Raw genomic sequence first — 7,320 nt, 5'->3', positions numbered from 1 at the left:
TAATTTTGATTATTTAATTGCTCCTTCCTCTCTTCCTTGGCATGTTGTGAAATTTCTGATAGTTGGATAATAAACCGTTTTATTGTAATTTGTCTTTTTAAATTATTTTGAGTTGATATTAAAATTTGGAAAAGGAGGATCCCTAGATCAGTAAAATAGGTGAATTTCCTCCTACAACTTCGGTTGTTGTTCGGGATACAGTTAAGGTTTTAACAAAGTTCGAGTGAATACATAATTAGCAAAAAAAAAAAAGTTGAAATAAAGTGATTAACAAAAATTATTACAAATATCGTAAATAACAAATGCATATATAGAGATACTTTTTGGAGGGGGGAAATGGTCTTCACAATTTGAAATCGATCAAACACACAGAACACACAGTGCTCATATACATGCGCGCCATCTATCATAGGATAAATGTACTTCGCGGGAGTGTATTAAACAACTTCCCAAAGTTCCATGGCAATCGGATAAACGGTGTGGTAATGCATGAAGGACAGACACACACACACATTCATTCATTTTTATATATATAGATGACGATGTAATCCAAGACTTCCCTCTGGTTGCCACAACAAAGGTCCAAAAATGTCTGACAGCAAGTCACATGCTGTTGCTTTTTAACTACAAACAAGTTGGGGACCCATCTTGCACTGACCTTATTCATATAAAAGTGGTTAATGAAGAATTGAAGTATAGTGGTGTCTGAAAGTCCCAATCTTGCTGACTTGTGAGAGTTCCTTCACTTTCAAACACCTGTCTTGCAGCACTATTTGTTTGACAAGAGAGACATTCTCTGTTGTCAGAACTGCTGGCTGGCCTTTATGAGGTTCATCTTCAATGCTCTCTCAGCCTAAACAAAACTGACCATTCTTTTTTTGTGAAAAATGAAGAGGAAGCATCATCATACACACCATCTAGGTACTGTTTAATAACACTGGGAGTAATGCCTTTCTTAGTAAGAAATTTAATGGTAGCTTGGTACTCAATTTTCAGTATGATGCAAATTAATGCAACAAGTCTAACTAAAATGAATGTTTCCTTGTGTAAGTTGCTTGGAATATTGGCTGGAAAAGCTTTTATTAGTCCACATACAAATGGCACTATTTGATACTTTCATTGTTTTATTCCTATCATGTCTAAAATATAGTTAGGCTGGAAACTTTTGGCATCCATCTACCACATATATTTGTTTATTTTGTATCTAATGTATTTACTGTTTAGTTATTTGTATTCCTTTTATTCTATTTGTGTTATCATATTTTTAATATCTTCAAAGTTATGTATTCTGTCTATCATTCCATATTGTATTCTAAATGAGAATGGCCATTTAAAATGACTGAAATCATTTTTACAAACTAGTAATTAAATTATTGCTTCATTTTAAGGTTGAATGGGTGTGTTTGTTACAAACAACATAATCAGATTCACAAGCCTAACATACAGTAATAAACAAATGACGCTGGTGAATTTTATTTTATTAGCAATATTACAGTCTGTTTAGAAAAGTTGTTTGAAAATATTAAAATATAAATAACATAAATTGCCTTTGATCAAACTGGATAACTACTAATAAACTTTCTACAAACCTATAACCAGCGTGAAATATGTTCAATTGCTTACGCTAACGTTTTCGGATTGTTGCAAATGGAACATAGCCTGATGAAGGATCCAGTGGGATCCGAAAACATTAGCGTAAGCAATTGAACATATTTCATGCTGGTTATAGGTTTGTAGAAAGTTTATTAGTGTATTCTTCCGGTGTGTGTCAATTATTTATTTATACTGGATAACTACTATGTTTAGTAGTCAAAAATTTAATTTGAATACAAAGGAAAGAAAAACTTTGATTTCCCCCATCATTATTGATCAGTTGCTGCAGTTGTTAACGGCATGCAGCACAATCATATTATTGTAATAAAAAAAAGAAATTAGTATGTTTTTATATTTACATAATAAATGAATTCAAGGTCTCTCTCACTAGAATACTGTCTGAATTATATCCCAGTAGACCTGCTTAATTGATATGTAAGATGCTAAGGAGAACTGTGTGATATGTAATTGACTTAAAAACTGATGCAACTGGCTCAGTATTTAAGTTAACATTCATCTGCTATGCAGGATTCTTAAATTAAAAAAACTTGGGTGCTATGCACTCTCTCTTCCTCTGCTCCCTTAATGTCTCCAGCAGATTGTCTATGGGTGACCAATATAATTAACCTAACCTATCTGTTGCCAACTATCTAATTTTGAAGTGAACTGTCTGGTTTTATAGGTCTTGTTGGTGTCTAATCCAAAGAACAAACCAGACACTGGACAATTTTTAACAAGTAGTGTACAATGATATTTTTGATCATTGACTAATTGACAAGACTATGTCTTGTTTATAAAATTGTACTGCCCAATGTTCTTACCAGCATAGAGGTATGAAGGAGTACATGTTGAGAGTTGATATTTGGTACAGAGTATTAGGTGCCCAAATCATTTGCACATAAAAAAATCCAGACTTGTAGTTAGTCAGGAGTCCAAGAATTGAGTCAAAATAAAATCCAAAATGGTGACCCTCTTCTAAAAACAGGCAAAACAGCCACCTCACCCCACTGAAGTCAGGTAGGGGAGAACACCACCCACAGTCATTCTAAGAAGTGAACTCTGACCTTAGGATTGAACACGTAGTTTCTTCTATGTTAAATAAAATTTGTAATCTAATTTTGTAAATTTGGGAGTGCTTCAAATATAATGTTAAAATGGTTTTATGTCGTTACAAGTGGGTTTTCTTTAACATTATCTAGTATAGTAAAATTGTAGGACCGATAAAAATTTGACGTTATATTAGGGTCGTTGTTACATCTGATGACATTATAATCAGGTTAAACTGTATATTGTTTGTGCAAAATAAAAAAATAATTTCAGACGATACAACAGCCACAATTATTTTTTCAAAAATGGGAACTTTTCATTACGCATCAACAAAAATTCAACCCGGGCTGATGCACAATGGAGAGAAATTTTGAAATTAGATAGGTTAATTTCATCGAAGATGCATCGTGGATGATCTTGTGGTCGTGGCCGGCGAAGTTTGAATGATCACACCCAAAAGCAGCGATATCAAAGAAGATAGGAGAATGAGACCTGCCTTGAGCATCAAAGTGATTCCATCTCCTAGACATAGTCTTGTCCCAAATACGGTTTTGCCATTTTACTTGTTTGTTCTTGCACCCAGTGAAAACGAGTATAATCTATAATCTAATAATCTTAATCTTTGATATCACTACTTTTTGCCTGAGCAATGTCAGGTTAATCTGCTAGTATAAATATAGTAATAAAACAAAATATAATTCTTTAAGTACTGAGTACCTAATAATATTTACTACATATTATATAAACTGTATTGACAAAATGTAAGCAAGTTCAGTTTTATAAGAAATACATAATACATTAAAAAACTTCAAAATTGATTTGTCGGTTTTTCGTTTGCAAATCGATCAATCACTTTCTTCAGATCAAGTTGACAAGCCATTGTTTTTTCACTTGATATAGTCAGGAGCGGATCTAGGTTTTTCAAAGTGTAGTGCTTATTGAAGTCCAATGGAAACCCATTTTTTGTTAATACAAATAATACTATAAATTATCATTATGATATTATTATTAATATTAACTTAAGCCCCTATTAGTTTCTATGTAGATCTGCCTCTGGATTAGAGGCGCCGCTAGCTGTTTGAACGCCCGTGTGCAATACTGATTATGCCGCCCCCTGTCTAATTACGACTACCTACGCTGAGCGTGCCAGAAAGGTTCTTTAGTGTTGTCTCATAAGGGTGTGAAAAAAGAAAAGAAATACTTTACAAAAGAAAAACTATTTATTATTACAAAGTTATTTTTGTTTACTTAAGTGTAAAACCATATAAATATTTATCTACAGAACTCTTCTTGCTTTTAGGTTTGCGAAATCTGCTATCAGTTTTCTTGTATCCAAGCTGTCTAAGATTTTGTGTTCGATTGAAACTATAGCTAAATTACTTAGTCTTTGCTGGTGCATTGTTGATCTTAAATAGTTTTTTATATAATTTTTAACATTGAAAAGGACCTTTCATCAAATGCAACTGAAACCAGCAATGTAAGTAATATTCTTAGTGCTATTGCTGTGTTTGGAAAAATGTTGAAATTAAGTCATTAGTAAAAGGATATTGTAAGAGGGTTTGTGGATCATTAGACTGGTTTTCTGGAAAATGCGACTTTAAAGTATTGATTTTATTAAATAAATCAATACCCTCAATGTTTGTTTCACTACTCGAAACGTCTTTAAGCTTCAGATTTAATCCTAACCAAGTTAAAATTTCATTAATTATACTTAAACCCATGTGAGAAGAATTATTAACAAAATAATTGCAATTTGATATGCGATAGAGTTGTTCGAATGCAAACAAGTGCAAATTGAGAAGGAAGTTCTGTGGGGATTCCCTATTTCGCCAGTCCTGTCAACTTCTGTCATGAGTACGACTATGGGTACTTGGCTTTCGGGCGCCGCCAGATGGTTCTACCTGGCGACAGACGGTTTGCATTGCATCTTAATTCTGATAAATGCCAATAGAGGCGCTGTTAACGCTATAATATAAATAAAAATATAGTAATTACGCGCCGGTCGGATTTTTTTCTCCATGCGAAGACATTTCTTATGCTATAAGTATGGTGGGTATTATGACAATGACTTTGAATATTACGTGACTGATCGCTCGATTTGCCGCCCCCTGGATGTGCCGCCTGCGTGCGGTGCACACCTTGCACGCCCGCTTACGGTGGGCCTGCTCTGGATATAGTAAGTTTAAGACGGTGTTGTGACATGCTGCTTCTTAAATAAGCTTTGATTATAATTTGAAGTTTAGACTATGTACAAAAAGTCAAAAAACTTTTGAGTCCTTCTTTATCCTTTATACACCACCATAGAAGTAACAGCTTAAAAAAATGCTTTGAAGAACTCTTCTTAAACACTGATAAAAATTGGTAAAAAAATTCCACAAGGTTAAAAAAGATCAAGTGTCAGCCTTTCATTGTAGGTTTCTGACACTTTTACAATTAAAAACACAAAAATTCTTCACACCATCATTTCCATCCAGTTTTTTAAACTGCTTCTAGCCTAGAAGCAGTTTAAAAAGCTGGATGGAAATGATGGTGTGAAGAATTTCTGTGTTTTTAATTGTAAAAGTGTCAGAAACCTACAATGAAAGGCTGACACTTGATCTTTTTTAACCTTGTGGAATTTTTTTACCAATTTTTATCAGTGTTTAAGAAGAGTTCTTTTTTAAGCTGTTACTTCTATGGTGGTGTATAAAGGATAAAGAAGGACTCAAAAGTTTTTTGACTTTTTGTACATAGTCTAAACTTCAAATTATGAAGAAAATAAATCCTGAGTTATCACAAAAATTGTAACTATAAGCTTTGATTAATTTTAGTTTTGAAAAACTTCTTTGTCATCGCCTGTAAAGTTAAAAAATGAGGCATGCTGTAATAATGTTGGAGAATCTATTTGAGACTACGGTGTGAAATAAAAGTAGTTTAGCAACTTCGCTTATAGAAGTAATTTCTTTTACCTGACTATAAAAACGCATTTTAAATCAAAGCAGTTGAGGTCCAAAACTAGGCGAATATGCCGAGTGTAACAATTCTGATTGTTCCAGAATATTTTTATCAGATAATGCAACAACATATGCAGGTGAAAAGCACTTGGAAAATGTACATAATTGTCGAATGTATTCAAATCTAATAGTTAATTGATTAATTATTACATCCAAAAATTTTTTTACAAATGTTTTTACAAGTTTTTAGTTACCCCTTTATAACTTGGCGCCTCGTGATTCGTGCGCCTGGAGCAGTTTGCTCCAACTGCTCCACAGTAGCTACGCCTCTGCTGTTTTCGGATTAAGCAGCATATATGGTCAAAGCAGGACAGAACAGAATTTGAGCATAATGTTTCCTAAATTTCTGCATGTGATGTTTAGTCCATGGAATAAACAGAGTAGCCAAAAAATCAGTATATATATTATATATATACTGATTTTATATATATACATATATATATGAAAAACTCATGAATCATGATGAGGTGATGGAAAATATGTGGTAGAAAAGGAAATGCATATTTTGAGGTTTTTATAGCATATAATATCCATCTAAAGTGCACTTTTTAGCACCTAAAAATCCGGTTCTTGGGTAATCACCATTCCCTTGCCAGTTACCTTCTTTGGAGGAGTAGGAGATGATTTCCATCCTGTGCTGGCCTATTTACTCTCAGGATCCAAATGTTATAGCCAAATTTCATTACTAGTGATAATTGATACAAAAGTGCAACACGTAGATTAACAACCAAGACATTAAAAGTCTTTGCAGACTTTTATCTAAATATATAAAATTACTTGTTCTGACTGACTGAGTGAATGATTGATTCATCATTGCCCAGAGCAAACAGCTGAACCTAAAGAGGTGAAATTTGGTACACAGTTAGGCTACATCATGAAAACGCACACTAAGAAGGGATGTTTCAAAATTCCCCTGCAGGGGAGAAGTAGAGCATTAAGGCTTAACCTGGAGAACGGCTTCTATTATGCTATTTTAGATGCAATTTTTTTGTTTTTACTACATTTAGTCTTCATTGAGTACTTGGGTGTATTAAATTGATAACATTTCAGATATTGTTATAAATATTTTTATATATTTTGATTTTTTAACCATATGTTTGAACCAATTTGAATTTGTTATTGCATATTGGTTCGATTATAGAACGATTGTAAACGTTCCAGAAAATTGTCAAATTGTAAATGGCTCGTCTGATTCTCAGCAATTCTCATCATTCTTAGCGGTAGATGTTATATAACAATTACTATGGTTGTTGAATTAAATGGTGTTTGCTAGCTGTTACCTGTGCTGGCGAAGTCACAGGTAACAGCTAATCCACTTATATGTCCATTCAGTTATCAGAAGCCAGAGAGCCTATCAAGAATAAATGTATTTTATGTGCAAATGGTTATGCAAAATTGTATGGACATACTCCCTTGAAAGACATTCAGCAAATTGACAAGTTCATTAATGATAACCTGGTGAAATTCTTGATGGCATTGCTAGCAGTGATAATGAGTTCTTTAGTCAAAACATTCGGAGTTTATAGACCTGTCTGCCTGAAGGGTGATTTCTGGTCTTCAGAAGACTGCCTTGAATCATTAAATTGCTGTGGATAACAGAAGAACTGCTTCACTTTACACTTGCTTTAATGTTTCAAGCTTTCATTGCTGTTTATTTATTATTATTATTATTTTTATTTACTTTTTT

Source organism: Centruroides sculpturatus, unplaced genomic scaffold (assembly GCF_000671375.1).
Source record: "Centruroides sculpturatus isolate CEXI.00-Female unplaced genomic scaffold, Cexi_2.0 scaffold1955, whole genome shotgun sequence".
Lineage (NCBI taxonomy): Eukaryota > Metazoa > Arthropoda > Arachnida > Scorpiones > Buthidae > Centruroides > Centruroides sculpturatus.
The sequence above is the reverse complement of the archived record's forward strand: the minus strand, read 5'-3'. Positions refer to the sequence as shown.